Here is a 9070-nt window from a genome sequence, read left to right on the forward strand (position 1 = left end):
TGTAATTAATCATGTAAACAATTTTGTATATAAAAATATCCCCTTTTTTGCCGAGTTGCTTCTGTTTTGTTTCCTGTCTTGTGAAGACTTTACTCACGCCTTATGAATATTTTCATAAGGATTTAAACAATTTAATCAAATTTGGACTTCGTAGCCTCTATAACCGAGCGAGCGCTTACTCAAACTTGAAATAAGGTAGCTCGTATTCTTAGTGGTCGAGTTGAGTGATTGTCTGAACATAGGCTTACTAAACTTGAAGTGATGTATCCCTTAGGCTTATTAGTTGAGTCAGTGATTCGAGCTCGAAGAAATATACCCCGTAGGTATAATGGTCGAGTGAGTGCTTGCTCGAACTTGAAATAAAAATAGCCCGTAGGCTTAGTAGTCGAGTGAATGATTCGAGCCCGTGCTTGCTCGAACTTGAAATAAAAGTAGCCCGTAGGCTTAGTGGTCGAGTGAATGTTTCGAACTCGAAGTAAAAGTAGCCCGTAAGCTTAGTGGTCGAGTGAATGTTTCAAACTCGAAGTGATGTAGCCCGTGGGTGTAATGGTCGAGTGAGTGCTTGCTTGAACTCGAAATAAAAGTAGCACATAGGCTTAGTAGTCGAGTGAATGATTCGAACTCGAAGTAATGTAGCCCGCAGGCGCAATGGTCAAGTGAGTGCTTGCTCGAACTCGAAATAAAAGTAGCCCGTAGGCTTAGTAGTCGAGTGAATGATTCGAACTTGAAATAATGTAGCCCGTAGGCGTAATGGCCGAGTAAGTGCTTGCTCGAACTCGAAATAAAACTAGCCCGTAGGCTTAGTGGTCGAGTGAATGATTTGAACTAGAAATAATGTAGCCCGTAGGCATAATGGTCGAGTGAGTGCTTGCTCGAACTCGAAATAAAAGTAGCCCGTAGGCTTAGTAGTCGAGTGAATGATTCGAGCTCGGCTTGCTCGAACTCGAAATAAAAGTAGCCCGTAGGCTTAGTGGTCGAGTGAATGTTTCGAACTCGAAGTAAAAGTAGCCCGTAGGCTTAGTGGTCGAGTGAATGTTTTGAACTCGAAGTAATGTAGCCCGTGGGTGTAATGGTCGAGTGAGTGCTTGCTCGAACTCGAAATAAAAGTAGCCCGTAGGCTTAGTAGTCGAGTGAATGATTCGAACTCGAAGTAATGTAGCCCGTAGGTACAATGGTCGAGTGAGTGCTTGCTCGAACTCAAAATAAAAGTAGCCCGTAGGCTTAGTAGTCGAGTGAATGATTCGAACTTGAAATAATATAGCCCGTAGGCGTAATGGTCGAGTGAGTGCTTGCTCGAACTCGAAATAAAAGTAGCCAGTAGGATTAGTAGTCGAGTGAATGATTCGAACTTGAAATAATGTAGCCCGTAGGCGTAATGGTCGAGTGAGTGCTTGTTCGAACTCGAAATAAAAGTAGCCCGTAGGCTTAGTAGTCGAGTGAATGATTCGAACTCGAAGTAATGTAGCCCGTAAGCGTAATGGTCGAGTGAGTGCTTGCTCGAACCTGAAATAAAAGTAGCCCGTAGGCTTAGTGGTCGAGTGAATGCTTACTCGGACTCGGAGATTTATCTTAATTCTGTTTGTATAATAAATCTCAAAATAGAGGAATTTTTCTTGGATATAAGATATCGGTAAAGAGGAGAACTTTCTTTGCAAGTCATTATACATGCGTTCATGTTTTGCGTCAGGGCTCGGGCCAACTACATGAGCATGGTTCGTTTTGACCATTTGGCCCTTACAACTTTTCCTATTGGAACCTCGTTGTTGCGAAATAACTTTCTTGCATCAGAACTTGATATATTTGAGGGCTAATACCCCCCAATATTCAAGGTCCATTGTAAAGAAGCCTCGGATACTGTCGTATTGTTTCCAGGTACAACACGATCATTGGTTGCCTCATTAAAAACCTTGACAAAAAATCCATTTGGGATAAAACCGGTCTAAGGAAAAAAGAGTGCAACGCGTGATTTCAAACCTAAGGCTTCGTATTGAAGGATCCATCTTAGTTCCTGATCGGACTTCTGCAAGGGTTAGTTTTGAAATGTAAACGAATATGGGAGGGTCGTACCTTAGCAGTAGTATCGTTTTAGATGCGACACATTCCAATTGCTTGATAGTTGTTTGCCGTTTATAATGCCGAGCTTGTGTGATCCCTTTCCGACGTTTTCGAAAACCTAATATGGTCCTTCCCAGTTCGGTCCTAGTTTTCCTTCGTTTGGATTTAGGGTATTGAGGGTGACTTTCCTTAGCACTCAGTCCCCGGGCTTAAAATAGCGAAGCTTGGTTCTTCGATCATAGTATCTTTCAATTCGTTGCTTTTGGGCGGCCAATTGGACGAGAGCAGCATCTCGTTTTTCGTCCGATAATTCGAGGCTAGTGTTCATAGCCTCGTTATTTGATTCTTTTGTTGTATATCGAAATCTGGCACTAGGTTCGCCGACTTCGACTGGTATCAAGGCTTTGGAGCCATATACTAAGAAGAACGGGGTTGCCCCCGTACTAGATTTTGATGTTGTTCGATATGCCCAAAGGACTTCAGGTAGGATTTCTCTCCATTTTCCTTTAGCGTCGTTCAACCTCTTCTTTAGGTTTTGAATGATAGTTTTGTTCGTTGATTCAGCCTGTCCGTTCCCACTGGGGTGATACGGTATTGATAATATCCTTCTTATTTTGTGGTCTTTGAAGAATTTCGTCACTTTGCTGCCGACAAATTGTTTCCCGTTATCACATACTATTTCGGCGGGTATTCCCAATCGACATACGATATGATCCCAGATAAAGTCTATAACCTCTTTCTTTCTTACTTTCTCGAATGCCTGTGCTTCAACCCATTTAGAGAAATAGTCAGTCATAAATAAAATGAATTTAGCTTTACCTGGGGTCGATGGCAGAGGGCCGACGATATCCATTCCCCATTTCATGAATGGCCATGGGGATAGGACTGAGTGAAGTTGCTCTCCGGGTTGATGGATCATTGGTGCAAACCTTTGACATTCGTCACATTTTCGAACAAACTCCTTTGCATCTTTGCCCATATCGATCCAATAATACCCTGCCCTGATTATTTTTCGGACTAATAAATCGACACCGGAGTGATTCCCACAAGTGCCCTCATGCACCTCACGTAAGATGTAATCGGTATCTCCTGGACCTAAGCATACTGCCAATGGTCCATCGAATGTCCTTCGGTATAGCGTTCCATCTGAAGCTAACGTGAATCGAACAACTTTGGTTCGTAGGGCCCTTGAATATTTAAGGTCCGATGGGAGCTTTCCGTTCTTTAAGTATTCAATATACTTATTTCTCCAATCCCAGGTTAAGCTCGTAGAATTTATCTCGACATGACCTTCTTCGATCACGGATCTCGAGAGTTGAACGACAGTCCCCGAGCTCAACTCACCTTCCTCGACCGATGATCCCAAACTCGCAAATGCATCAGCCTCACTGTTTTGCTCTTGTGGAACATGTTGTAAAGTCCATTGTTTGAAATAGTGCAGAGTGACATGTAGTGTGTCCAAATACCTTGCATTCTATCTTCTCGAACTTCGAAGGTTTTGTTTACTTGATTTACCACCAGCAAAGAGTCACACTTGGCTACAATGACTTATGCTCCCAAGCTTTTAGCTAGCTCGAGACCTGCAATCATGGCCTCATTCTCGGCCTCGTTGTTAGTCAACCTGGTAGTTTTGATAGATTGCCTAATAGTGTTACCCGTGGGTGACTTTAAAACTATGCCTAGCCCGGACCCTTTCACGTTCGAAGCCCATCCGTAAAAAGGGTCCATACCCCTAATGACGTACCCGATTTCAACAAGAGTTCTTTTTCGACTTCGGGTACGAGGGTTGGCATGAAATCGGCCACGAAGTCTGCTAAAATTTGAGACTTGATGGCCATACGAGGTGGATATTCGATATCGTACCCACTGAGTTCGACGGCCTATTTGGCCAATCGGCCTGATAATTCGGGCTTGTGCAAAATGTTACGAAGCGGGTAAGCGGTTAATATGCATATGGGTGACATTGAAAGCACAGTCTTAACTTTCTAGAGGTGCTTATCAGTGCAAGTGCCAATTTTTCTATGTGCGGATATCTAGTTTCTGCTTCTCCTAAGGTCCGACTTATATAATAAACGGGAAATTGCGTACCTTGCTCTTCTCGAACTAGGACACCGCTTACTACGATTTTTGATACTGCCAAGTACAAGCAAAGTTTTTCGTCTGTTTTTGGAGTATGAAGTAGTGGTGGGCTCGATAGATATCGTTTTAGTTCCTCTAATGCCTGTTGGCATTCCGGGGTCCAAACGAAATCGTTCTTCTTTTTTAGTAGAGAGAAAAATTTGTGACTTCGGTCTGGCGATCTCGAAATGAATTGGCCTAAAGTTGCAATCCGTCCTGTTAGCCTATGTACAACTTTTACGCTATCCACGATGGTGATGTCTTCGATGCCCTTGATTTTATCGGGGTTAATCTCGATTCCCCGATTTGACACCATGAAGCCGAGGAATTTTCCCGAACCGACCCCAAAAGCATATTTTTCGGGGTTGAGCTTCATGTTGTATTTCCTCAAGATCTCGAACGTTTCCTGCAAATTGGTCAAATGGTCCTCTGCGCGCAGGGACTTAACTAGCATGTCATTAATATAAACTTCCATTGATTTACCTATTTGCTCTTCGAACATTTTATTTACTAGGCATTAGTAAGTAGCTCCTGCATTTTTTAGCCCGAAGGGCATCACATTATAACAATATGTTCCATATTTGGTGACAAATGAAGTCTTTTCCTGGTCTTCCGGGTTCATCTGGATTTGATTATACCCGGAATAGGCATCGAGAAAAGTGAGGATCTCGTGGCCGGCCGTGGCATCGATCATGCGGTCGATGTTGGGCAGCGGAAAGGAATCTTTGGGGCATTCTTTGTTCAAATCCTTATAATCCACACATATTCTAAGTTTGTTCCCTTTTTAGGCACTACAACTATATTGGCTAACCATTCGGGATATTCCACCTCCCGAATGAACCCTATCTTGAGAAGTTTGGTTACTTCGTCCTTTATGAATGCGTGCTTTACATCGGACTGGGGTCTTCTCATTTGCTTCACCGGTCTGAACCAAGGGTCCAAGCTTAGTCGATGCGTCGTTATGTCCGGTGGGATCCCTGATATATCTAAATGGGACCAGGCAAAGCAATCAATGTTATCGATAAGAAATCGAATAAGTTTCTTCCTGAGTTCGGGGCTCAACCCCGTTCCCAGGTATACCTTCCGTTCGGGCCGGTGCTCGATTAGTGTAACTTCTCCAATTCCTCAATCATTGATTTGGTAGCGTCGGAATCATCGGGAATCACGAAGGATCGAGGGATCCTCTGATCATCATCTTCTTCGATCTCCTGGTTATCTGGTTGGGTCAAAGCCGATGTCTGTGATTGCTATTTGGTATCTCGTTCCCCTTCTGAGCCCGATCCCTTTACTGGCGACGGTGAGAATATTGATTTCGCTTCCTCGACGACGAACATTTCTCTTGCGGCAGGTTGTTCTCCGTACACTGTTTTGACTCCTCTCGATGTTGCGAATTTAAGGACCTGGTGTAGGGTCGAAGGTACAACTCTCATGTTGTGGATCCATGGCCTTCCGAAAAGGGCGTTGTATCTCATGTCACCTTCGATCATGTGGAACTTCATTTCCTGGATGGTTCCGGCCACATTTATCGGTAGAATTATCTCGCCTTTGGTGGTTTCACATGTCATATTGAATCCATTTAGAACCAGGGTTACGGGTACGATTTGGTCCTGCTGGCCGAGCTGTTCTACGAACTTCAATCTGATGATGTTGGCCGAGCTACCTGGATCAATCAACACACGCTTAAGTTTAGTTTTATTCATGAGTACGGATATTACCAGTGCATCGTTATGAGGTTGTATGACTCCTTCTGCATCTTCATCATTAAAGGACAAAGTTCCTATGGGTGTGTAATCTTGAGTTCGAGATCGCTTTTCTCTCACAATCGATGTCTTAGTGCGTTTAAGCACCGGTCCCTGAGGGGTATCGGCATCGCCGATGATCATGTGAATGACGTGCTGTGGTTCTTCTTGTTCATTTTGCTTGCCGAAATCCCTGTTTTTAAAATGGTTCTTCGCCCTATCGCTTAAAAATTCTCGAAAGTGCCCTTTGTTGAATAACCGGGCTACTTCCTCTCTTAGTTGCCTGCAATCTTTCGTTTTGTGGCCATAGGTGCCATGATATTCACACATTTGATTGGGATTCCTCTTGGCAGGATCGGTCTACATGGGTCGAGGCCATTTAGTGTCTTTGATGCGTCCGATAGCCGACACGATGGCGGATGCATCAATGCTGAAGTTATATTCCGATAACCGAGGCGTTTCCTTAGATCCGGCAGGCCTATCGAACCTATTTCTGTTCATCGGCCACTGGGACCCTTGACCTCGATCACTTCTTTTGTTATTTTGCCCGGGGTTATGTCTCGATTCACTGACTCTGCCGTTTTTGTTGTACGGTCGGTATCGATCCCCGATCAGACCTTGTTTTCGATTAATATCCCTTCGAACATCGAGTTCAGACCCCAATTGATCATTTGCGACCCTAATTTTTGATTGGTACAGATTGTGCACGTCGGCCCACGTGATGGTTGGATATTCGATCAGGTTATGCTTTAACCATCGTGAAGCCGTCGAACTTCGTTCGTTCAAACCTTGAGTGAAAGCCTGAACATTCCAATCGTCTGTGACTGGTGACAGATCCATTCGTTCCATTTGAAAACGAGATACGAACTCCCTCAGCATCTCGTTATCCTTTTGTCTTACCTTGAAGAGATCTGATTTTCTTATTGCGACTTTTATGGCGCCGACATGTGCTTTCACAAAAGAATATGCTAACATGGCGAACGAGTCGATGAAATTTGGTGGTAGGTTGTGATACCAAATCATTGCTCCCTTCGAGAGGGTCTCTCCGAATTTTTTTAACAACACAGATTCGATTTCATCGTTTTCTAAATCATTGCCCTTGATGGCACATGTGTAAGAAGTTATGTGCTCGTTGGGATCGGTCGTTCCGTTATATTTGGGAATTTCGGGCATACGAAATTTTTTTGTGGATTGATTTTGGGGCTACACTCGAGGGAAAAGGTTTTTGCACGATTCTTTTTGAATCCAACCCTTTTATCACTGGTGGAGCTCCCGGGATCTGATCGACCCTGGAGTTATATGTTTCTACTTTTTTATCGTTGGCTTCGACTCGCTTTGTGAGTTCCTCGAGCAATTTAGCAATTTCGGGAGTAGTCCCCGATTCTTGCTCATTTGACTTCACTATGACTGGCTCCGTTCTGTGTGTGATTTCTCGAGGTGGATTGGGCTCCGGCCTGCTTTGTAGTTGGGTTTGGCTCTGCAACTGAGCTATTGCTGCATGTTGAGCTTGCAACATTCGAAGATCATACGCAAGCTGACGCCGTTTTCCTCGACGTTATGGGTATCTCGAGCTGCAGACCGAGTTCCACCGTGAATGCTATTTTCGGGTTCATAATATAGGTTCGCCTCAATGGCCACATGCGAATTGATATCTATCGGCGCTTCGATTCGAGCTCCAACGGTGTTGACAAGTGGTCTTTCGGTACTGGGTGTCAAGTTATTATTCTCATCTTGAAGACCGGCTTCGTTGTCGATTGGTGTGGCCATTTGACTGGTAGTTAGTCGTTGCTAATCCGAAATCCAAGATATTTTCGGAAACAAGCACAAAACATAACGGTGTGTTTTTGCAGATTTGTATCAAATAACTATTGTTATCCTTAGCCCCACTATGGGCACCAAACTGTTTACCCGAAAAACGGATAGAGTTGAATTTGTACGTAGTTCTAAGGATATGTGGTATACCTTAATACAAATCGTAAGGATAAATAGAAATATCAAGTATGGATTGCAAAGAATGCAAAATAGACAAGGTTGTAAAGAAGATGAATTTTAGGACTAAACAAGTGGAATCAAATTAAGAAGATTGAAAGAACAACTCTTCACTATAGGAGAATATGGTGCTTGAATTACAATGTTAGCAAAAACTTGTCCCCTACAGAAATGATAAACATCATCTTTATAGTAGAGGGGGATCTTACTTTAGATATAATTAAAAATACGTAGTGGGAGACCCATGATAAATCAGTTTTTCCACAATTCATGCCAAGATTCTCTCCTCTAGTGGGATTGCAACGGCTCCTATCTATAAGCCCGATATTAACTCGAGTTTTCGGTCTTGACTCGAGCTCTCGATCTTATCTTGAGCTCGATTCTGACTCGGACCCTTGAATTGATTCGGGGTCAATGTTGGTCGATCTCTGAATCATAAGCTCGACAACTTTACTTAGCATCATAGTTCGATTTGGATTCGAGCTTGATTGTAATATCGAGCTCGACATTGATCGGCCTCTCGGACCCGAAGCTTGTTTGTACCATCTTCGAAATCCATCTCGAAATCTTATATCGATCGATTATGTTTCGAACTCGATCAATCGTATGAAAGCCGAAATATATTTCGACCGTATACACCTACTGACATAAATTCTAATTCTGCTTATCAACTTGTAGCTTTGGAGACTTAGGACAGAGGATTGGGTGAAGTTATCAAATTTCAGATTGATTTCATCTTTGAGAAGAACTTATAGGAGCATTGACATTTGATTCGTGTTAAGCTTTTGAATCTTTAACATATTGAGTAATTGTTTACGAGAACAGAAAATTGTTTGGTTCATTGCAAGGGTAAAATGATTCTCTTTCCCCGTTGTTTTGACAATTGAACCTTCAACTTGGACAAGTTACAAGGAATGCGAATATAAACCAGTGAAGCATAAATGATTTTTGTCGTTAGCCTTAGTTGGCAAACCCTGTGCTAATTTGGATCCATAATTGTGGACTAGAATAGTTTAAGTTAATTAAATAGTGATTCGGGGACCTAAATACAACCAATCTTCACATGAACAGGAGAGATGCATCGGCTTTAAACGTGTGTAGGCACATATATCCATGTTCTCGGAATAAACATTTGAATGAATGGGTGCATGAACAAACAACAATGATGA

The sequence above is a fragment of the Nicotiana tabacum genome, chromosome 17, assembly GCF_000715075.1.
Source record: "Nicotiana tabacum cultivar K326 chromosome 17, ASM71507v2, whole genome shotgun sequence".
In the NCBI taxonomy this organism is placed as follows: Eukaryota; Viridiplantae; Streptophyta; class Magnoliopsida; order Solanales; family Solanaceae; genus Nicotiana; species Nicotiana tabacum.